General features: G+C 43.2%; 2 non-coding genes and 4 pseudogenes across 2 annotated transcripts; all 6 read left to right on the forward strand.

Moving 5' to 3' along the window:
* Positions 1-6,278: 6,278 nt before the first annotated feature.
* LOC121196051 lies at positions 6,279-6,397 on the forward strand (annotated as a pseudogene).
* Positions 6,398-6,977: 580 nt separating this feature from the next.
* LOC121196247 lies at positions 6,978-7,089 on the forward strand. Its single transcript, XR_005895719.1, has one exon. It is a non-coding gene; the product is annotated as a U5 spliceosomal RNA (small nuclear RNA).
* Positions 7,090-7,246: 157 nt separating this feature from the next.
* LOC121196448 lies at positions 7,247-7,410 on the forward strand. The gene has a single exon (XR_005895910.1). It is a non-coding gene; the product is annotated as a U1 spliceosomal RNA (small nuclear RNA).
* Positions 7,411-7,987: 577 nt separating this feature from the next.
* LOC121196708 lies at positions 7,988-8,162 on the forward strand (annotated as a pseudogene).
* A 1,273-nt stretch (positions 8,163-9,435) lies between these two features.
* Positions 9,436-9,606, forward strand: LOC121196250 (annotated as a pseudogene).
* A 271-nt stretch (positions 9,607-9,877) lies between these two features.
* Positions 9,878-10,001, forward strand: LOC121196453 (annotated as a pseudogene).
* The last annotated feature ends 15,207 nt before the right edge of the window (positions 10,002-25,208 follow it).

Raw genomic sequence — 25,208 nt, forward strand, 5'->3', positions numbered from 1 at the left:
TCAGGTTTTTATAATCTATGCAGGGGCGGAGAGTTTTGTCTTTCTTTTCTACAAAGAAAAAGCCTGCCCCTAGAGGAGAGGAGGATGGGCGGATGATGCCTGCTTTTAAGGAGTCTTGGATGTAGGATTCCATGGCCTCCCTCTCAGGCTTAGACATGTTATATAATCGGCCTGAGGGGAGTGAGGAACCAGGTATCAGATCTATTGGGCAGTCATAGGGTCTGTGAGGCGGAAGGGACAGGGCCTTATCTTTACTGAAAACCTCCCCGAGGTCGTGATATTCAGGAGGAACAGAAGACAGGTCAGGGGACTGGAGTGTGGTGTCAGGAGCGGGGTTCTTTCCTGGGGGTGGCAAGGCAGAGTGTAAACAAGTTTGATGGCAAAGAATAGACCAGTTAATTATTTTACCTGCTATCCAGTCGATGTGGGGATTATGGATTTTGAGCCAGGGATATCCGAGAACTAAAGGAGTTTGGGGAGCGGAGAACACCAGAAAGGAGATATGCTCATGGTGATTACCAGAAAGAACTAAATGAACAGGTTCAGTTCGGTGGGTTACCTTGGCCAGGTACTTGCCGTTCAAAGCACAGACAGGAATAGATCCGGTGAGGGGACGCACCTTGATTCCTGCCTGGCGCACCAACTCTGAGTCCAGGAAATTCTGCTCAGCCCCGGAGTCGATCAGAGCGCGGAGAGGGAGAGGGTGATGGAGCTGCAGCGATGCCTGGAGTTGTAGTCTAGGGAGGTTTTGAGAGGGAACCTCTTCGCCCACCAGACTCCCTAGATGCACTGGTGGACCCCTGAGTTTGGGCGAGTCGGGCAGGAAGAGATCACATGACCAGTTTTGCCACAGTAAAGGCACTCACCCGCCTTCAAACGACGCTGACGTTCCTGCGGTGTTAGGCGAGCTCGGCCGAGTTGCATGGGCTCCTCGGAATCGGTAGCAGGGACTGAGCAGAAGTGGTGGTGCCGACTGATTGAACTCCATTTTCCGACTTACGCGAACTTTGTGCGTGACTGGACCGCTGAGAGAACCGTGAGGCGCGCTCGTGTCGCCTCTCCCTCCGTCGAGAGTCTAGGCGGATAGTGAGAGAAATAAGTTCATTAAGTGAGTCGGGTTCATCTCGTGCAGCAAGATCGTCTTTGAGTTCCTCATTCAAACCGTTAGCGAATCCTGCACGCAGCGCCGCCTCGTTCCAGCCTGCTTCCGCGGCCAGTGTGCGAAATTCAATCGCGTAGTCAGCCACAGCACGGGATCCCTGTCGGAGGTTCAGAAGCCTCTTGGAGGCGTTAGCGGGGGCGTTGGGATGACAGAAAACCAGTTTGAATGAAGGAAGGCGAAGGAATACCTGCCCGGACCGGCATCCCCCAGGAACGCTTCCGCCCATGCCAGGGCTCTGTCTCTCAGCAGGCCGACAAAGAAAGCTATCCTGCTCATGTCGGTATTGTAGGCTTTGGGTTGCATAAAGAAATATTGCTGGCATTGTAATAAGAAACCCTTACTTTTGTCCGGATTCCCATCGAACAGCTCGGGAGTTGGAATCGGAACATCCTCCGGCGCCGGGGTGGGAGAGGCGGAGGTGGAGCCGGTGGCGGTCGGAGCCGCTGTGGTGGGTGCAATCCGCTGAGCCAAAGATTCCACGACCTGGCCGATCTGCGCAACCTGCTGTCCCAGGGCAAGTTGTCTTTCCTGTAGGTCCTGAATCAGTTCAAGTTGGCGGCCGATGATTACTCCCTGATAGGAGACCGCCTGTGGGGGTCCTTCCGTGTCCGCTGGGTCCATGTTTGTGGGCCAGATCGTTCTGTTATGCTTAGTTTAGTTGTCGAGGTCTGGACCCAAAAGCAGACAAATGAGAGTTTTAGAGGCAACAAAAAGGGGTCAGTTTATTCTGACAGTTCAAAAACAAGCAAAAGAAGGGGAAGGCTGAGGACAGGAGGGATTCCGGGACGGCGAGGCGGAGACGGATGAAACTGAGAGGTGGTGACGCTGGATGGGGGACCGGAGGAGTCTGCAGGAAAAGGAGAGCACGGTGGTTAGAAGGAGTCAGGAAAAAAGATCTTCTAGCGAAACAAGTTAAGGTAATTTGGTAGCTAATATCTAGGAGCACAGAGTACTAGTCACCACGTGAGATGACGGAACGATCTGGCGAGGGCTGACAGGAAAGCCGACCTTCTTATACGCTTTGCTGGGAAGGTAGATTGCCGCCAGACTGCACACAGGTGAACGGAATCACCTTGATGAGGATGAGGGAGGAGGGAGGAGCCGTTCTGGAATCCATACAAACACACACTCATGCACACGCACACACACACACACACACACACACACACACACACACACACCCAGGAAGACAGCCAGCAAACCCCAGAGGCAGCAGAGCTGCCTCATGACAATAACATATCCAGGGCCATTCTATTTTGAACTGCCATAAAAGAAGTTGGCGCTAATTGTTCTGAAAGTCCTTCAACCACATCACGGGTGAGATTAGCCAAACGTAACACATTGTAATGGACATAATTAATACGATCCACATTCTTACTGGATGTTATTGGGAAAAGTGCCCCGATAATAGGAAGATTTTCAAATCCTGCTGCAACTTGATCTGCCAATTTATACTCCTGTGGAACACCTCTGGGGACTCCCATAGCATCTATGTAGGTGGGTACATAGCTGGTCCATTTACAGGGACTGCCTTTCCTCTGGGTCCTATGAGAGCTAACGGAGATGCTAATCTCACCATGGCACATAATCCTATCGTCTCTTCAGGTATTCTCACAAGCAGACGGTCATCCCCACAATAGTAATAAATACCTGCGCGTGCCCACGGGCCTATAATAGAACCATTATCTACATAAGTAACATTACACCAGTCTAATTTGATTTGGCCGACATTCACTTTAGCTCCCGCTCGAGTAAAATTAAAACATGTATAATTACCTTGTCCTTTAAAGGGGTTGAACGGCCCTCTTTTAGTCTTATTCTGAATAGGCGGAAAAATGGAGGCGAGGGTAGTACAACCTGGTGGTGTCGGAACTTTAGTGAGTTGTAACATACACTGATATCCCCACTGATCCTCTGGATACAGAGGGGCAGGTTCAGTGAATAGGTGGGGCCTCGCAAACGCGCACGCAACACAATCACCCATTCCCTGTTCTTTAGCCGTGTTCATAACCCAGTCTATCCATACATTAGAATCCGTATAACCTGTTGCTATAGCCATAATATCTGGGATTTTTAGTGTAATCTACAGCTACCACCCCCGACGTCTCCTCATCCTCTGGAGGGGCCGGGGAGGAAATTAAGGAAGCATTCGCATTAATTATCTGGGGACCAGGTTCGGTAATTAGAGGTGGATCACGCATGTTAAATTTAATAATACCAAAAGTATCTTTCCCCGAGTGATCCACTCCAACTATAAAATAAAACGTCTCTATCTCTTCACGTCGTTCACTCTTGCGTACTGCATTTGGGCCTATCCACTTCTGTGGAATTGTCAACACTAGGGGATTTAGTGACCCAGCATTACTACTCCCTTCTCTGCAAAATGATACATTGCCCCACCAATTATCAAAATCTCCATAGGGAGGACCTGGTGTCCAATGCGGACCAGTATATTTAGCTACTCCTCCCCAGCTTGAACATGTAGATCCTGTGGGGTTCCGACTTCCGCCCCTACACATTTTGTTAGTTCCTAAATCTGCACACAAGTAAATATCATATCCCCTCCAATCCTGTGGCTGACCCTGACAATTGATCACCTGACATAAATCAAATTTAAACGTTGTTGGAGAACCCTTAACATAGTTTAGAACGATACCTCCAAATTTCCGAAGGCACGGATCATGGCTTACTGATCTCTTAGACCTATGCGGTGTGAGTGTCCCAGAGGGTGGGATGATGTGGACTTCTATCATGGCTGGGAACACCTGTAGCATAGACAACATATAAATTAAAGTAATTATTGTTATACCCATTCCCACAATTATTCCCATAATTCTCCAGCTGCCTAACAACTCCATCTTGTCTCCTATATCCCAGTCGAGCAACCTCTAGACCAGGAGATTATAACCCACAATAATACTCAGAAAGTCTCTATCTCAGTTGTTGGCGCTGTCCTCTCGTCTGCTCCTCCTCCTGGGTCCTGGTCCTCCTTCCATCTACTTCTTTTTCTTTTAGCTCCACTCTACTCTGGGCTTTTGGATTTGTCTTCATGCGCCACTCAAGAAAGTCTTTGTTGCTTTGAATATCATGTTTCAGTGTTCCTGAAAGAGTAACCGTGTGGTGGAATCTTTCAAACTTCCAGTCTCTTCATACTCTTTAATCACAGTCATCTCTGCTGGTTTTGAAGTAAGAATTTTCTCCAATTTCTAAAAAAGAAAACATTATAAACTATTTACAACTACTCTTAGATCTATGTTGTAAGCAAATACATTCATCTCATACATGTACATATTACTTGCATTTTTTTTAGGAATTATGTCAAATAAGGATTAAAATCTTGTTGTAAACGAGTTGGAAAACAATTACATTTTTTGCAAGGACACTGTCCATCAAAGGCTGGCATCCAGAACCACTTGTGTCACTGCTTAAAGTGCTTGAGACTGACAGTGTATCTGTCAGACTTGGAGAGGAGGAGCCTTCACACCCTTGCTGCAGGACACTTAGATCTGAAGATCACACACACACAAGTATAAGGCAAATAAAATCTAAAGTCCAGTACATTAAAACTATATCACAGACCTGGCTGGATATCACCTGTCTCAAGACAAAACATTACCATTACCTATAACTCTGTTTACCACAAGTAGTGAGGGTCACATAATTTGTCAGGTCTGAACGATCAGCCAGGTTCATAGATACTTCAGTAGATGGGAGGTCTGAAATGCAGACAACACATACAGCTTAATATGAACTGATTAAATACTGTACTTTGGAATTCTTATCATCCACTTCTCACAATCAAATATTTTTGTCTGTGTCAAGATACAAATCTCTCAAAATATAAGTGCAGCAAAATAGGAATTTTTAAATGTCAGTAGATAAAGTGAGAACAATGACAAAATATCACGCATTTAAAGTACTTTTTGATAAAAATCATGCTCTTACCAGCCTTGTGACGACGTTCCTTGTGCTGCTCATGCCGCGATAAAATGTGTCATGAATTCCAGGGGCAGAGTTAAAACCAGATCCTGAACACCAGGGAATAAACTCCAAAATTCAGCTCGGCCTGGGTGTACAGCTTAACACAAACTGTAGTCAGAGTTATAAAATAGTCTCCAGAAATGTAACTCTTTCACACTTTTATTTTGCCTGGCCCCAGATTTTAGTACTTTCTGAATTTGCTGTGTGTTAGTACATGTTAGTTGTGTACAGTTCAGCTGCTGCTGTCCTTGGTGCTGAATTCACCAACCCAGCTGAATGGTCCTGAGTGCTTATTGTTGTAATTCATTTGGTATTTTTGAGGAGGTTCAATATCATTAGTATGGGTTATGTTTTGGTTAATGTTAGGCTTTCAGTTATGATGTGTCCTCATAACTATATTAAGACAACAATGTGTGTGTGTGTGTGTGTGTGTGTGAGAGAGAGAGAGAGAGAGAGAGAGAGAGTTTGCCCTTTGATGCCTTTGATGTATCAACATTCTACAGTCTGATGTCACAGGCTGCAGTAAGTGGACACACAGCCAGAGACAAGTTCAGAAGTCAAACAGGAGCAGAAACAGTTGGACTGGACAGGACTTGCTCATGATTTAGGAAGAAAGAACCATTTAGATATTTCTGCACAATTATTGACAAGGAAGGGAGGAGCTACTGCTGTTACAAGGACAAGAGGAAACTACAGGAAAGTCCAGATCACCTCCAAGGTTTTCAGTAAGTCAATATATGTTAGTAGTTCATGTTAGTGTTTAGTTCATTTAGTGAAATGTTTTGTTCAGATGATTTGTTTGTTAACTTGATGTGATATTTAAGCACACAAGAACACGATGTTCAGCCCAAAAGTGTTTGGGCACACTCACAAAAAGTAGCTGTTTTAAGTATTTCCATATTCCATCTTCTTCAATGTTGGACAGGAATGGACCTATAAGTGATCAGACTCAGTAACAGCCTTTATCAGATGATGGATAGTCAGAGAATTCTCGTCAGGTGGATAAGGTGATTTTTGATTGCTTCTTGTGCTTGGATTTGTAGAGAAATCGAGATGATTATTGTCTCTATTAAACATTGGATTTGTTAGTGGCGTTTTAGCATGTATAAAGAGACTTTTTATATGGGTTGGTGTTGCTCACGGCCATACCACCCTGGGCACGCCCGATCTCGCCTGATCTCGAAAGATAAGTAGAGTAGGGCCTGGTTTGAACTTGGATGGGACACCACCTGGGAATACTAGGTGCTATAAGCCTTTTATCTCCAGTTTTGATTCACAATAAACAAAAAAATATCATCCCTAAACTAGTGTGGTTCATCTCCATCTTGTGACGTGGCTTTGTTGATTTAGAGTTATATGTCAACTTATTAAACCCATTTTTAGGACCCAGGTCGATGCTCACTCCACGCATCGACCTGACATTGCAGTGCCGCCGGGAACAGTGCACCTTTCTCTTGCTTTGTAGAAAATCAAGCTCACACGTTTAGTTAGGAGTCAAACTTTTACAGTGGCTGAAGGAAAATGCGGCTAAGTTTTTATCAAGTGAATTGTGCACAACCAGTCAGTTGATTTACTGATATCACCCAGGGAACCCCACTCAACAACACAGTGCACTTCAGCTACGATGATTGGTCGCGGACTCCCTGAAGACGCCTGATGGTTTCCCAGACTTTGTAGTCTCCACGTAAAAGTCAGGCCTGGATTTTTCAGGCTGGGGGGGGGGCAATGGAGGGGAGGCTGGGATTTAGCATGCGGCAAGCCAAGGGAGGCGCACCGCGACGGTGGTAGCTGGGACGACTAGGGTCCTCAGCTGCTCTCTAAGACAGGCCTGTTCTAACTCTTGTTTCTCTTCATAACGCACAAGTCTTTCGCCTTTTACTAAAGACTTCTGTGGAGAGGAACACCAATGAGTTGAAGTTATTTTTGGCTGGCTTGGACTTATGGCTGAGCCTTTTGAGTTGATGGAAAGTCAAACATCTTTATAGAGCGCCACAAGTGTGAGCTCCCCTGTCCGACTTTGCTCTTTCTTTGTGGAAGAAATGTGTGCTAGATGTTGTCATTTCGCTGGTATACTTTATTTTTAGGCTTTGGTGGGGATGCTGGCGTCTTACCTGGCAGGAGAGATACCATGATCAACAAGGTGGTTCACCCAGGGTGAGGCTCAGCCATTGCACTCCGGCTGTGCTAACCCCTGCGAATTCCCCAAATGTGGGCATCTCGACTGCCTAATTTCTGGTAGTGGGGGACTGCGTTCGCGCTCTCCCCTGTTGCGTGCATGTAGAAGAAAACACAATGTGTCGGGAATGCCCATGTGCTAACCTGTTGAAGGCTCTCCATTTTGTGAAGTGGCTTTGTTGATTCGGAGTTACATGTCAGCTTTTGCAGTCTGTCCACAGAGCGGCAGTGTTGCTCTGCAGAAGCTCTCTGGTGTATGCTACAGAGTGGCGTGTTTAGTCATGACAATTACCTGTGTTCCCATTGGAATTGGGGAAGTGGGCGTGGCCTTTCCATGACAAAATGAAGTGTGAGCTCTCCTGTGCGACTTTGCTGCTTGTTTGTGGAAGAAATGTGTACTAGATGTTGTTCTAGTATGCTTTATTTTTAGGCTTTTGTGTTGAACACCAATGAGTTGCAGCTATTTTTGGCCGGCTTTGCCGTATGGCTGAGCCTTTTGAGTTGGTGAAAAGTCAAACATCTTTGTATAGCGGCAGGGAAAAGTACACAGCAGACAGACGGGCGGAGTTGCTAAGTGGCGGCAATTGATAAGCTGGCTTACAAACGGGACACCGTGACAAGTGACGGTTGTACCAAGAGCTTGATTTGGAAGTCAAACGCTTGGGCCTTATCGCTTCTCTGCCTTTTGGCTAAAATCAAGTGTAGTATCTGTTCTTATCAGTTTAATATCTGCTATGTCTCCTATATGGGGATAACGTATTAAACCCATTTTTAGGAGAGGGAGCTGAAAAGGGAGTTTGCTCCCTTTTGCTCCCCTTTACTGATATCACCCAGGGAACCCCGCTCAACAACACAGTGCACTTCAGCTACGATGATTGGTCGCGGACTCCCTGAAGACGCCTGATCATTTCCCAAACTTTGTAGTCTCCATGTAAAAGTCAGGCCTGGATCTTTCAGGCAGGGTGGGGGACGCTGGGATTTAGCACGTGGCAAGCCAAGGGAGGCGCACCGCGACGATGGTAGCTGGGATGACTAGGGTCCTCAGCTGCTCTCTGAGACAGGCCATTTCTGACTCTTGTTTCTCTTCATAACGATATTTTTATCTCAAAGAGCTGATAGTACCATATCATCCAAACAGATTGCTTCATTCCCAGAATGCAGGTTTGCTTATGGTTCCCAAAATCTCTAAAAGTAGAATGGGAGGCCGAGCCTTAAGCTATCAGGCCTCTCTCCTATGGAACCAACTGCCAGTTTGGGTTCGGGAAGCAGACACCCTCTCTAATTTTAAAATGAAGCTTAAAACCTTCTTGTTTGATAAAGCTTATAATTAGTGTTAGTTACAGTCCTAGTTATTTATTAAACTTATAGTTAGTCACAATTATCTCTATAGACACTGTTACAGTTAAGGATATAGCCCTTAGTAGGGCTGGCTCAGGCAACTGAATCATCCCCTAGTTATGCTGCTATAGGCCTAGGCTGCTGGGGGACATCCCATGATTTACTGCGCACTTCTTCTTCTTTCTCTTTCTCTCCTCAGACCCACTCTCAAATTTATTAGCCTTTATTACATGTCATTAACTCTGTGTCCTCTCTGTAACCGTAGTCCTGTGTTTGTTTCTCTCTGGTCTCTCTGTCTCTGTACCTTTCTGCAGGTACCTCTGGCTCCGGAGCTGCATGTTCTGTGGTCCTGGCTCCACCCACCTGCTGCTGTTTATTGTTTACAATGATCTATTTCTAACATGTTTAATGTTCCATTGTGCTACAGATAAATATTGGATTAATATTTTTTGCAAACTGTAATATAAATAATTACCAGTCATGACAGCTTTTTGCCTCCGTGCTCTGTTTCATAATTCTAATCTGCTGAGCACACATTATCCAATAACTGTTCACTAACTGTAATGTAAATGCTGACCCACATTGTCTGTATTCTGCTTCATGTCCTTCTCCCCCTCTCCTCCATTCCTAGCTGTCCTATCTTCCTCCTTTTCCTCCTTTCACCCAGCCCGGCCATCGGCAGGAGTGTCCCCCATCTGAGCCAGGTTCTGCTCAAGGTTTCTTCCTGTTAAAAGGGAGTTTTTCTTGCCACTGTCGCCTTAAGTGCTTGCTCTGGGGTCAGGCTCTGGGTCTCTGTAAAGCGCTTTGAGACAATTTTGATTGTGGAAGGCGCTATATAAATAAAATTGAATTGAATTGAACGCACAAGTCTTTCACCTTTTACTAAAGACTTCCGTGGAGAGGAACACCAATGAGTTGAAGTTATTTTTGGCTGGCTTGACCTTATGGCTGAGCCTTTTGAGTTGGTGAAAAGTCAAACATCTTTATAGAGCGCCACAAGTGTGAGCTCCCTTGTCCGACTTTGCTCTTTCTTTGCGGAAGAAATGTGTGCTAGATGTTGTCATTTCGCTGGTATACTTTATTTTTAGGCTTTGGTGGGGATGCTGGCGTCTTTGAGACAAGAAAAGTGTACCACATGGGCCTTTGCTTTCCTTCCCAAGAGACAGCTTGACTAGTGGCTTGTGGACAGACTGCAAAAGCTGACATATACAACTGCAGCTCATACTTACCTGGCAGGGGAGATACCATGATCAACAAGATGGTTCACCCAGGGTGAGGCTCAGCCATTGCACTCCGGCTGTGCTGACCCCTGCGAATCTGAATGTGAATGTGACCTGTTAAAAGCTCCAGCTTCAGTAAATAGAATTTTAACCTCCAACACTTTGCTCTTAAGAGTCAGTGACAGGCAGCTAAGTGGAACCAAGCAGAGAGGAGAAGTCAGTCATTGTGACGCTCGCCTCCACACTTCACACACAACCACAAAGCAGGTGGAGAATGTGTAACAGTGTGTGTATATGTGTCCTTTCACAGACACAAATATTATCACTGTTATATTTGGAGGAACAAAGTGGTGACGAGTGATCTCACAGACACAGAGAGCAGCAGTGTGGACAGTCTGTAGGAGGGTGTGCATGTGTTTGCCCGAGAAACAACAAGAGAATTTTGCTGTTTGAGTGTGTTTCTGACTTTAGGAGCATGTAGAAAGTTTGTGTTTTATCTTTGATGTGTTCGTCTTTGCTAAATGACCCATTTGCTTCTATCGTCTCTGTATGTGGATGATGCTGCCATGAAAAGTAAAGCTGAAGGTGAAATGAAGGAGATGCAGAGAGACAGTACAGGAAGGAGTGAGTCTACATAGAGACAGATGAAAGGAGGGAGAGAAACAGGTGGAGAAAGGAGAAGCTTGAAGTGGTGAGTTTTCAACAGTTTTCCCTCGTACTTTATATTTTTAAATGCACATCAAAACATTTGAGATTTTTAAATCAGCTCATGAGTCATTTTAAAATTCATTCCCGATGTCAGGAGTACTAGCTTTTTCTGGGGCTTTTATTTTCCATGGTCCAGAATAAACTTTAAAGATTAAACTAAGATGCATGAATGAAAGTTCACTCCATCTCTGTGTTTCTCTGTTAGTGTTGATGAAATCAGTACAGCAGGTGTCTCTGCCTGTTTCTAGTTCTGCTTCCTTCATTGGAGCAGAGCTGTTTTCATCCTTCATGTCTCCACCTGTCTGATCCTATTAGATCACAACACGCTTGCTGAGCTGATCAGCTCTGTAGCCCAGCAGATGGTGAGCTGATGACCCTTCATGATGGAGAAAATGAACATTTAATCAGCTGATAATAGAAATGAGATTGTTTTTTACTTCTGTCAAGGGAATTTATAGAATCTGTTTTGTTTGTGATCAAACTGAGATTTTATTTATTTTAAAATTCCAGTAACTGTAAACAGCTTCTGAAGAAATGAAGTTTATACTTTTCCTGTAGTCCTCAGTTTAAATGAAGGACACATCCTCACCTGATATGAAGTCAGGGTTTGTTCTATGGGACAGCCAGGGCGATGGTGTGTGTCCCGTCAGTGTCCAGTAGCTGATCCACAGCTGGACAGCTGTCCTCCCTCCCAGCCTGTCTTCTGTCAGAGTTTGGACCTCAGTCTCTTCTCCACCAGTCTCCCCAGACAGAGCAGCCACACACAGACTGTCCTCCGTCTTCTGTCCTTCAAACCAGGACAAAGCTCCATGTCTCCTTTAGGCTTCTCACTGTCATTGTCCTGCTGTCTGCTGTGACAGAGTAACAGAGCTTTAAATAAGATCTGTGATATTTTACTGAAACCATTCTGAACCTTCACTGATTTATTACTTTTATTTCATGCATCCAGGTAAAGAGATGTTTTCTTCATCTTGAGTCAAATCATGAATGATTTATTTTCATCTGGTTTACTTTACTTTTCAAAAACTGTGTGAGCATCTGGAACATGAAGATGAGGCTAGTTGCTTTAATCTCTGCCTTTCTTGATAAGAGTCATTTCTTTGGCACTGACAGGCGTCTGTTGATGTTGCAGGTTCAGTAATTATTCATCTTTTTCTCACCCTCCTCCGTTTCCTCCTCTCATCAGTTTTTTTTATCTACCACCTGCTTCTTCTTTGCTCTTCTAACTGAACAGTGACAGATGTTATTCTCTCAGGTGTGAACCAGTGTGCAGCTGCTTGTGCAGTGAATAATGTAGTGATGAGTCTGATTATGCAGCAGGTAGTCGTTCATTCATCAGCCCAAAGGTTAAATTAGCTGAAACCAGACATTTACTGGTTTGAGTCACATGAACAGAGTTTTGCTTTGGGAAATTTCCAAAAGTCACAAGTTTGTAGTCAATAAAGATTCTCTCCATATTCTGACACATCCACTGATTCATTTTATGTGTTTTTCAAAAACCTCTGAAAAGAAGAAAACAAAGGAAAATGTTCCTCACAGCTTCAAATATACAAACATTGTTTCTCCTCTTTCAAACAGTAAAACAACAGAAACATTGAACTTCTCTTTTTTTGCATAAATCATGATGAATTATCATTGATGTTTATTCCTCAGTGCTTGTGCAGATGTTTGAGAAAATGATTTACATTCTGCATCTACATGCTGCATGACTGTGTTTGAACTGGTTTGAAGTCCAGACTTAACTGGCTGTGTCATAAACCACAGTGTTTGAAGAAGGATTTGTGCAGAGCTACAAAGCTAAATGACTTAGATTTGTTGGGTATTTGGTTGATTGTCGACTGTCGGACATGACACAAACCTAACATTTCCTTCAGCATATGAAATGTATTCATTTTTTTCTGAAGCTTATGTTTTAGACTGTGTGATCAGTGCCTTCATTTCTATAAGTATAGTTGTTTTGAACACACTGCAGTGACTCAGTAACTCAAAGAACTTACTGCTTTTCTCAGATGAATAATCAAGTGATCCAAAAAAAAATCCCTTAGTCATTCATGATAAATGTAAAATGAAGAATCAGCTTTGTTTTCATGGTTTCTTTCACTGACTGAACTCTCAGGACAAATATCAGGTAGTTTTCACAAACTATGATGAATCACTGTTGGACTTTAAAGTTTCTCTCCTCCATTGCTCTCTCAGATCCTTCTTTTCTCTTTGTCCACCCACTTTCTCTTCCTCTCGTTCCTCTCTTTGTTATTCAGGGACACTTGTATTGTCTGTGTGAAGTTTTCAGCTCCTGTCTGTTAGAAGTGTCAGGTAATATTCTGCATTTTTCCACCTTGGAGTAGAACTGCAGTGGAAACAGTTTTCAGCAGCTGGACTGAAGTAGAACCATCATCTCTGTCTCTTCCTCCACATTCAATCGTGCTCTCACATGTTTGACTTTCTGTCTTTTTGTAATCGTTGCTGCTTTGCTCTGATTTTAACATGATGCAGTTCATGCCTGGTGTCTGATTGTTTGTTGTCTCGTGTTTTGCACCATCCTGAACCAACTCATTGATCTTGAATTGCAGGTAGAACGTGATGCTAATGAGCTGTGACAGTGTTTAACAGTGTGTGCAGCTCGGCAGTGTGTGAGCACATATCTGTCCATGTCCATTAATACTGTCAGGTGGTCCTCTGTCTCTTATTGCTGTTATATTATTTAATCCACTTTCACCATCAGAACAACTTGTTATCACATTAAACAGCAACAACTTGACATTATGTCCAGATCTCACTGAGGCTCATGGTGTCACACAGGCTGTTTTTACAGTGAAAGCACTGAGGGACAATCATTTATGATGGTTGGATTATTGACAAGCAGAAAGTCTTACAGGATGTGGATGAGACAGACAGGATGGATCAGGGAAGATGATTCCACTGTCCTCTGCTGCTGAGTGTGTCTGACTCCGTCCTGTTACACAACTGAATAATGAGACTCTATACTGATGGAGTAACTGCTGCTTGGAGGTAAATGTTCTGTTAGTCTCTGAGAGTCAGTCACATTAATTACAAGGAAAAAAGGGAAGTAATTAGTTCATACAAGTGTGAGAACAATTAGTGTGTAAGCAGCATGGAACAAATCTGTGTTTGCTGCGTCTCCTTTAGCTGCTTCTCTGCTGCCATAGTGAGGTGAGAAGGACTCTGAAGCTGCTGCACTTCACACTGTAACAGCTGCTGCTGCTGTCCTTGGTGCTGAATTCACCAACCCAGCTGAATGGTCCTGAGTGAACAGTGAACACATGAATATCTCTTCGACCAAAAGCAGCTTCAGTTCCTGCAGACAGTCCCTATGAGGAGTAGTAGTTAGTTGAGTGGAGAAGCACTTTTATTTGTGGAGCATCTATCAAATCAGTCCAAAGTGAGTCCTCAGGGTCTAAAAGACCTCACAGCTTCTTCTCTCAGTCAACACAGCCTCAGATTCACCAACATTAGCTTTACACACTGACATCCAAAGGTTTGCTGGAGGACAGAAACACTGTGGGCTGGAAATGAATTATGAAACAAGGCTCTTAGTGAAGTTCTTTGTTCTTTCTATCCTGTGACAGTGGAAATAAAAAGTTGTGTTGAGTAAATGTCCATCATTTACACTTTACTGTGTTGGACAGTAAATAATAATAATAATGTTTCTTCTGTAGATGTTCTCACTGCAGCTCCAGGGAAGAATAAAAAGTAAAGAAACAGCTTCAGTGGCTCTGACAGAACTAAGTGGAATAAATCTGCTGTCACGCTTGTTTGCACACAGATAACTGGCTTTATCCAATGAGACCAACTAGACTGTCTTCACTTTGACCTCTGACATATACTGGAACACCACTGTATATATGGGACTAATCAGCTTCTGTAGATACACTAGAAGGATTTTAGACTGAAAAGACATATATAATATAATAATATAATATTCACACAAATAATATATGTTTTCTTAATGCACCAATTTTCCATATGAGCTGTCGCCTTCACCTTTTGTCCTCAGCTCATGATTTTAGAATTATAAAGGCAGATACTTGAGTCTGACTCATGTTGTTTCCTGCATTAATCAGCTCATCTTCTGTCTTAAGGAAAATAAACTTGCACACGTGTTTAAACTACACATGGTCAGTGTCAGTGAACATCACACAGCTTTAATATGTGATAAAAGAACTTGTCCTCTGGACATTAGACAGTGTCCACTGTGACTGTCCACCTGAGTATGAATGTTAAACGGTGCAGAGACAGAATAACACAGAGACAAACTGCTGGCTAAGATCCCATCAGAGACCAGCAAACACTTTGTGTTGCTTCCTCCTCCCATTCCCCTCCTCTTCACTGGCTTCACTTCACTCCATGTGACAAATCATGGTTGTGGTGCTGAATGAAATGAGTTGGACAGAGGACTCAGAGGACTCACACACAGACACAGTCTCTTCCTCTCTGGTCGCTAATGTCCGTGTGAAAGCAGCAGAAGAAGCAGAGACAGAGTCTCCAGCTCTTGTGTTCATCAGCAGCGTTCACACTGGGATTTCTTCCTCCGCTCGGCTTCATCTGCAGCGCTTTCTCTTCTGGAAATGAACCGCTGGACACGGAGCTTCGTCGGGAAGAGCGCGGAGCTTTTGCAGCTGATTAAAGGACACCATGCTTTACTTCTGGATACACACCGTGTGGATCCCCGCCGTCGCTTTCCTCTTTGGATTTCAAGGCAACGGATCGTTTCATTTCATGTCCTGGCGTTTTCCACTACGAAACACCGGAGCTGAGAGGGAAATTCCAGCTACCGTGGATGTTTATTGTGCGTGTGTCCGTCTGATGCTGACTCGAGTTGTGAAGGTATGTCAAGTAGGGTGACCAGATGTCCCGCTTTGTGCGGGACAGTCACGCAATTCCATTACTTTTCACACGTCCCGCAAATTGAGACGTTGTCCCGCATTATTATTGACAATCAGACTCCAGTTTTGAAATGCGTGTTTTATAATCTGGCATTTAATAAATAGGGGGCGGGGCAGGCTGTTTCATCATGTAAATCAAACTGGGACGTGGGTTGCGGGCGCGCCCATCAAGAAACAATGCAGATCAAGTCAAAACGGCATGCAGCTTGAGACATGGACGAAAGCACAACCCGCACGGCTAAGAAGAGGAAATGCAGCTACAATGAAGATTGGGAGGCTATCTATCCCTGGGTGAAACCAGTGCAAGCCGATTCTGGTAAAGTTTTGTGTGAAGTTTGCTTGAGTCATTTTTCCGTTTCACACGGAGGGGAATACGACGTGAAACGACACGGACAATGCCAGACGCACAGAAAACGGGTTGCTCAAAAGGAGGCTTCCCAGTCTATGCATACATTCCTGCTAAAACCAAAACAAGATTCAAACGCAGATAAGGTAACAGCAGCTGAACTAGCTAGCGTTTACCACACTGTAAAACACTCCCTATCATACAGGTCAGAAGACTGTGGTAATAAGCTAACATCGACCATGTTTCCAGATTCCGAGATTGCAAAGAAAATGTCATGTGGTCATACAAAGGCAGCATCCATAGTTACAGATGTGCTTGCACCTGCCTCTGTGGAGAGCTGTTTGAGAGAATTCAAAACGGCGGTTGTGCAAGAGCTCCCAAGTAATAAAAAAGTCCACACGCCGTTTTTTTCAGTGGCTTCAGATGCATCTAATCATGGCACTACAAAACTCTTCCCACTGTCTTTGAGATATTGGACACCAGAGCTGGGTTTGAAAAGCAAGATCCTTGACTTTTATGAGGATAGCCATGAGTCAGCTGCTACCATACACCGCCAGATTACAAGCAAGTTGGAGGAAAATGGCCTACAACTGGACATGATTTCAGCTTACACTGCTGATAATGCTAGTGTAAACTACGGGAAAAAGAATTCTGTTTTCCAAAAGCTAAAGGCAGACAACAGTGGCATCATCAAGGCAAACTGTATGGCCCACATAGTACACAAGTGTGCAAAGCATGCTGGAGACATGTTGAACATTGACATTGACTCTGTAGTGAACAAAATATTCAGTCACTTTTCAGTTTCTGCACAGCGCACAGAGGAATTGAAAGCAGTATTCGACTTTGTGGAGGAAGATTATCATGTTGTACAGAGACATGTACCCACAAGATGGTTGAGTCTGTGGCCTGCTGTCCAGAGGCTGCATGACAGCTGGGCAGCTATCAAGAGCTACTTCTTGTCATTGGGAGAGAGTAAGTGCCCAAAAGCACTGTGGCACCTGTTGAAAACGGATCAGGATGGTGAGGGGCAACCCGTTGAGCTACAGGCCTACGTGGCTTTCCTCAATAACATACTGAAGATCTTCCATGATGTTGTGCTTCTGTTGGAGAGAGAGGATGGGAACATCTGCGAGCTATATGACATAATGCTCACTCTCAAGACAAAGCTCCAACAGCGACAAATTGATTCCTTCTTTGGAATAGAGACCAGTGCTATTGTCCAACAGTTTCCTGACCAAAAGGCAGCAACAATCAAACGTGATTTTTCCAACTTCTACAAGACTGCACTCAACTACCTGGAAAAATGGTATGACTTCACAGACAACTACCAGAAGAATGTTTCATGCTTGGCGCTGAAGAGCAGCTTCACATTCTCCCAGCTCAGTGATGCTGTGGAGTCCCTACAGATAGGGGGGAAACTGGACATAGATGAACTGTATGAGGAGTACTGTGTGACTCTGCCACGCCAACAGGAAATTGTTGAGAGAAGAGCTCCTGTTGTGGAGAAGTGGTCGATCTTGCTTAAAAGCACAAAGACACCAAATCTGACTGCTGTTGCATCCTTTCTCTTCAGCATCCCCATAACCAATGCTTCTGTAGAGAGAGTGTTTTCCCTCATGACTGCAGCCTGGACTAATCAGAGGAACCGTTGCTCTGTGGACCTTATCAAGAGTGAAATTCAAGTCAAGACCAATTTTGAATACAGTTGCAAGGAATTCTACAGCTATGCACTTAAGCAGAAGGCCTTATTAGAAGCTGCACGCTCAAGCAAAAAGTATAAAGTAAAGAACATCTAAGGTAAGATCATTGTCTAAGATATAGATTAGAATATTGTGAGCACTGAGCCAGTGTGGTGCTAGATTTTAAGACAGTGCCCTATTCTTGTGTTTCACCGGCAGGTGCTTTCTGTGGTGCTGAAAGTGCATTCTCTGTGTGGGCCCGGCCTGCCTGCAATTGTTGCCGTGATGGAGAGAATTTAAAGACTTTTGATGGACAAAACTTAAAAAAAAATTCAGCCAGGTGCTCTCCTTGGTGCTGGAAGAGCAATGATTGTGTGACTATGATGGACAAAACTGAAAAAATATTATTTAATATAAGTTTTTGTTGCCTCCTGACCAGTTTTGATTTGTATTTGTTTTTTTTGTTTTTTTTTTATTTATTATTTTATGTGGTGACTTTAGTTGGCATTGTCCAGTAAATGCAGATAGTTTTCAAATACATTTCTTCAGTGTAGTTAATCTATGTGGTTCTGAGCTGAGTGAGTTTTGTTTTGTTCAGATAATCAGCTAATATTCTACTTGAATATGTGGTTCAGTATTGTTCTACTAGAGCAAACACTTTAATGTGGTGTTTGGAGTTGTGCTGGGGTTATGTTGTTGCTCTCAGTTGTTGGAGAAAAGGCAAATTAAAGTACAATACTTGAAAGAACAGTTGTAGCCTTGACTGTGTGTTCTGTTTGATTGTACACTGTCAGGTGTGTTAACTGTCAGGCACTGTGAAATAGCATGAAAGCTCAATGCATACTATGTTTTCTCACGTGAGAGAACTTGGGAAAGTTGCATTTAAATAAGATATATTAAATATATATTAAGTTTTTATTTGCAGGCTGTTTTGTGCTACTGAATCAATCAGATGGCAAGGTATAGTACTGTTTTAAGCAAAGGATCAGAATAGAAATGTTTATTTTTTTAAAAGTTCTTTTAGACTACCTTGATGCATTGGTATCCCACATTGTCCCACATTGTCCCACACAAACGTAGTCTTTGTCCCACATCTGGTGAATTGGGATCTGGTCACCCTAAGGTCATGAGGTCAAGCTTCCTTTAGACAATGTTTTTTTTCTTCCATTTTCTGTTTATCTGGATTTTTTTAAACCATATAACTCATCTATCTAACAGGTCTGAACTCTCTGTGATGTGTTATTTAAATGCAGCAGTGTGTCCCTGAGTTTTAATGAACCTCTGAATTTCTGTATTGTTTCCTGTGTGTATTGAATTGAATGGTTTAAATGCTGTTTCCTAACACTAATAATAAATCCAATAATTATTCTGACAACATGCAGGAAAGTTCTTTGAATTCTAACATAATTCAGCACTACCAGACCTAATGTCTACAAACAACAACTTACAGAGCTGCTGCCCTCCTGCCATGTTGGTAACACCATCCAGCTGTGATGCTCACACCGGCTTAGAAACCCAGAGTGAAACAGGTCAAGCCAGAGGTCAGACAGGTTAGAATGAGACCACTGCTTTGAGACCAGTCAGTGGGACATTTTCAAAGAGGCAGCCACAAATGACAATGTTTCTGACCTCCAGGAATATACTGTGTCTGTCACTGACTACATTAATAAATGTATAGATGATGTGACAGTGATCAAAACCATCAAGAGGCGAGCCAACCACAAAAACGTTTGCTCTCTGCTGAGAACCTAGAATTCTGCATATAAATCTGGGGATGCTGCAGCAAATAGTCTGACAAGGAAAAACCTGTCACAGGGATCAGAGAGGGGACGAAGCTGTACGCACAAAAACTGAACAGCTGCTTCATGTGTGATAAAGATCCACGTCGACTGTGGAAGGGTTTTCAGAACATCACTGACTACAAGACCCCTCCCTGAACGATATGCCAAAACAACGGCAGATGAACTGAACACCTCTTATGTACAGTTTGAGGTCAAAAGCATCATCCAGGCACAGAAGCTCCCACTACCATCCAGAGACCAGGCACTCCAGCTGTCGCCTGCTGAAGTAAGAAAGGCCTTTGCCAGCTTCAATCCACATAAGGCGGCAGGACTGGACACATCCCTGGATGCCTTTTTAAAGGATTGTGCAGAGCAATTGAAAGATGTCTTTGCATCTTTCTCACTCTCTCTCTCTCTCTCTCTCTCTCTCTGTGTGTGTCAATAACCCTGAGATTTGCAGAACCATGAAATCAAATCACATGCATCTGGTGTCTCAGTGGAGCGACACATTTTGTGAGTGTGTTGAACTGTTGTTGTCGGACTCACACGTCAACAAACCAGATTTAAATTGGATTTGAGTGTGTTTGCTTTTACACACACAGGGTCACAGATCATTTGTGTCGACCATTCTTTACAACAAGAGAGTGACAGAACATACAGGGAGCAGTGTGTGCTGGATTTTAACATGAGACATGAACTGTGTGTGTTTATCTTTTAACATCCATCTAAAGCTTTTCATTTGTTATTGCAGTGCACCCTGACACATTTCATTCATTCATTCACTAAAATTAATTAAACCTGTTTTCTTATCAGTTTTTATCATAAAAAATCTGATCTAGTTGATATGTGGACAGGAAAGCGTGTGAATTCTGGCTGTAAATGTAGAAGCATGACTGGATTTATCATAATGCAGGAGAACATGCAGATGAAGAACATTTCAACACCAGGTGGAGCTGAAGTGTGATTGATCAGCCTCACATTTTCACAAACCGCAAACTTTACTCAACAACTGTGCTTTTTAACAATCTCTCTCATTTATGCACTGATCTACAGCTTCAACACAACCCACTGGACTGCAGTGGTTAACAAGCAGAGTGGATTTCTTAGAAATGAACAAACGTCAGACAACTTCTGACTCTTCAGACAGGAGGAATCAAACTATAGACTCTTCTTATTACTAAACCTGTTTGACACCAGCACCGTCAGAAACTGATTGTTGTTGTAGTTGTGTTTGGTCATGTGACACACTCTCTCACTCTCTAACATGCAGACATGACCAAAATGGTTTGTGAATCTCAGTGATAAGAGCTGGAACAACTCGTCCATCGAAACAGCAGAAATGCACCTGCCCTTTGATTTATAACAGGTTAAATAGATTTGCATCAGGGAAACTAATGGATGGCATCATTATCTCCGAGAGGACACAATGTGGTGGGATAGAACAAAAAACTGATTAAATATTTGTTTACACCATATGTTTACAACATTACATCAAATTAAACTATGTGAAATGTTAAAGTGTATTTGAAAGTTGCTACTGAAGGTATAGGAAAAAGCAAAGGACAACAGAATGAGAGAATCCAGTTCATATGTCCTCCTGACAGAAATGGAGGTTTACCGTGATCAGCAGTGGGACACACACTGTTTATTGTCTTCACTAGTAGAATTTATGTGAAGTGTCAGACTCTGTGTCACAGACACAGGTGGAGGGAGAATTCAGCTTCTCCATTTAATCAACACTGAGCTTTATCCACCTGCACACATCAAACATTATCATTAACAGGAGTATTAACACTACTGTGAACTGACAACATGGTGTGGAGAGAAGAAGTGGTGTTAATACACTGCAGGCTGAGGGTGTGGCTGATGAGGAGATTGCAGACAGGTGAGCAGGAGCTCTGGAGGGAAACCCAAAGTAAGTCAGCCACGCCCAGGCCTACACACACACAGACAAGAACACAGACAAACAGGGGACAAACAAGAAACACTAGGGAGGTTCTCCCAGAAACACGAGGAAGGAGGGAGAGACTGTCGGCTCCTAACATGACTTTGTACCACACTCTCCACTAAAAGATGGTGAGGAGAGAAGTTTCTGTGCTGTATTTTTTCATCCTATTGTTAAGTGACACAAGCAAATAAATTTCACATAGATAATTAACCAAATGTGAATCAGGCCCATTTTCAATCTATACTGACTGATTAACAAAATGCTGATTTTATCTATTTAAAATTAAATCTACAATAATGAAGTCTGCAAAAACTGAATACTTCCTGTAGCCACTGTATGTCACTCGCCTTAAGAGCAGTGTTTCATCTTCTGCTTCCTCTTCGCATTCAGTGTTGTACAACAACATAACATTGAATCAAAGGGAATTTAATTTCTTTTGACACAAACAGAAAAAAGTCCATTTAATGACAAAATTAAACAGATCTCGATGTGATCTTAATTCATTATTAATGTAAAACAGAAAACTCTCAGGACACATCTAAATCATCAGTGGTGAAGCCAGCTTGTTTGAAAAGTCACATAATTAGATAAATGGAGATCACCTGTGTGCAGCCAAGGGCTTTCAGGTGATTGTAGTATAAATACACCTGCATCTGGAGGATCCAGCTTTTGGTGAGTGAGCAGAGAAACTCTCCACCATGAAGACAGAACAACACTGAGTGTCTCTGAGAAAATGGGATTGAAAAGCAGAAATCAGTGGCTGGATACAAGAGAATTTCCAAGTCACTGAACTTCCCTTGAAGAACAGTTAAACCAATCACTATGAAATGGAAGGAGTGTGACATGGTGAATGATGTGTGTCTGTCTGGAGCAGGCTGTTCTAAAAAACTGACATGTCAGAGAAGAAAACACAAGCAGCTCCAAACAGTTTCACACCATGTTTGTACTTTCACACTCTATTAGCTTTGGTTTTTCTCTCTCTGTCTCGTTCTTTTAACAACCTCCTAATAATAATAATAATAATAATAGAAGACCATGTTTGTTATTTGGCATGGCTGATTGTAAACCTACATAATCTTAACTTGTATTTTGCTTTGTGAAACATTGAAATGGCGCTGGTACATTCATGAGATGTGCTCTACAAATACAGACTGATGTAATTTTCACATGGTACTGGTGCAAATACAGATTATATCATGGTATGTTTTGGGCTTCGTTGGTAAAGAGGTTTATGTGTACGTGGGTAAAGAAGGTGTGCTTGAAGAACAGGGCAGTGGGTGTGCTTGTGTAACTGTTTATGAGTTTTTATTAAGAAATAACAGTTTTTACACTCGGTTTCTTCTTTTACAAACCATTTCCCCAGCCTTGGAAAAAAACCCATTCTCACGGCACAGATGAGGCTGGGGTGCACAGAAAATGCTTGGCTACATGATACAGATTGGGGTACACAGTTTTGTGGGTGGCTCAGTATGTGAGGGGATCCTCAGTTCTTCCCAGGGGAGGATCAGCTAGGTACCGGTTCACTTCCACCATTGCATTAGCTGTGGCACTTTGCATTTGCCTGGCTCTGTTAGCATCCTGATCCAACAGTGTCCACAGGTCAACTTCTAAAACATATGGTAGATCATCATCACCAGAAATGTCATTAGTCATTCCTTATTCATAATCAAATAAAGAAGAAATATCTGTGGAGGCTGCTGTTGCTGCTGCTGCGTGCTGTGTATGTTGATAACTTTTGTGCATTCTGATATCAGACACTCTTTGACACCGGCTGCCACTCTTGGACTGGTGAATCCAAATGTTTTGAAGCGTGGATCCAACAGTGTAGCGACTGCCAGTGAACTCTCTTTTTTCCTTATCATGCAATCTCTCTCCTAAGCATCTGATGTGTGTGTCTGAGGTGTTGTGCCATGGGGGTGGTGAGTTGTGGATGGAGTTGTTCGGTTGTATGTCGCAACTGTCGGGGAAATGCTGTCTCTCTACTCCCCGACTTGATTAATAAGAAGGGATCGTTTGTTCCTGGTTCGTTTTCAGTGGTCCAGATTCAACCTCCTTCATGTCCCTGTTCGGGCGCCAAATTGTCGGGGAAATGCTGTCTCTCTTCTCCCTGACTTGATTAATAAGAAGGGATCACTGAACCTCAAATTCTTCAATTTAAAATACACTTTATTCATACAAAGTATATATGGGTAATTCAGATGCAGATATCTGGAGACCTGTGACACACACACTGTACCTTCTGTCACAGATCTAAAGAAACAGTTCAGAACAGCACATTATATGTCGTAAGTAACCCCCCCATTGCACACCAAGAATCTGACCCCCTGGGTTCAATTGCTTTTACAACTGTTTACCAAACCTTTTTACAGTTTATGACACCATTTGCAGTTCAACCTTGCATGACCTAACACAACTGGTTGGACAATGAACAACTACAGCCTTCCTATGACCCACAATTCCCCCTTTTGATCTCTCTCTCAGAGATCACACCATGTCACTGCACCTCCATCATCTTACTAACATCATTCTCCTCCAGTGCTGCAGCTAAGAGGGGCATCATCTGTCTTGGATCCAGTTTCCCTTCAATAACAGTGGTTATAAATCGAGTACACAATGATCTAATACATGGAACACAACAACATCCATAAGTTACAAGAATTGCAATAAAAGTAGCTATAGAAAACATAACAGACATAATCAAAGCCTTCCATTTTCCAAATATCGACGTCATCCACTCCTCCAGGGGGTTACTCACACCTGAATGCTCATGCATGGTTTTAGACAGAGTCCTTAGGCCTTCCAAAGCTTTTGTGACTGATCCATCTGGCGCAGTATTGTTTGGAATAAAAGTACAACACATATCACCGAACATAGCACATACACCCCCTTTTTCTGCCAATAACATATCCAGGGCCATTCTATTTTGAACTGCCATAAAAGAAGTTGGCGCTAATTGTTCTGAAAGTCCTTCAACCACATCACGGGTGAGATTAGCCAAACGTAACACATTGTAATGGACATAATTAATACGATCCACATTCTTACTGGATGTTATTGGGAAAAGTGCCCCGATAATAGGAAGATTTTCAAATCCTGCTGCAACTTGATCTGCCAATTTATACTCCTGTGGAACACCTCTGGGGACTCCCATAGCATCTATGTAGGTGGGTACATAGCTGGTCCATTTACAGGGACTGCCTTTCCTCTGGGTCCTATGAGAGCTAACGGAGATGCTAATCTCACCATGGCACATAATCCTATCGTCTCTTCAGGTATTCTCACAAGCAGACGGTCATCCCCACAATAGTAATAAATACCTGCGCGTGCCCACGGGCCTATAATAGAACCATTATCTACATAAGTAACATTACACCAGTCTAATTTGATTTGGCCGACATTCACTTTAGCTCCCGCTCGAGTAAAATTAAAACATGTATAATTACCTTGTCCTTTAAAGGGGTTGAACGGCCCTCTTTTAGTCTTATTCTGAATAGGCGGAAAAATGGAGGCGAGGGTAGTACAACCTGGTGGTGTCGGAACTTTAGTGAGTTGTAACATACACTGATATCCCCACTGATCCTCTGGATACAGAGGGGCAGGTTCAGTGAATAGGTGGGGTCTCGCAAACGCGCACGCAACACAATCACCCATTTCCTGTTCTTTAGCCGTGTTCATAACCCAGTCTATCCATACATTAGAATCCGTATAACCTGTTGCTATAGCCATAATATCTGGGATTTTTAGTGTAATCTACAGCTACCACCCCCGACGTCTCCTCATCCTCTGGAGGGGCTGGGGAGGAAATTAAGGAAGCATTCGCATTAATTATCTGGGGACCAGGTTCGGTAATTAGAGGTGGATCACGCATGTTAAATTTAATAATACCAAAAGTATCTTTCCCCGAGTGATCCACTCCAACTATAAAATAAAACGTCTCTATCTCTTCACGTCGTTCACTCTTGCGTA

This window comes from Toxotes jaculatrix, chromosome 16 (genome assembly GCF_017976425.1).
Source record: "Toxotes jaculatrix isolate fToxJac2 chromosome 16, fToxJac2.pri, whole genome shotgun sequence".
In the NCBI taxonomy this organism is placed as follows: Eukaryota; Metazoa; Chordata; class Actinopteri; family Toxotidae; genus Toxotes; species Toxotes jaculatrix.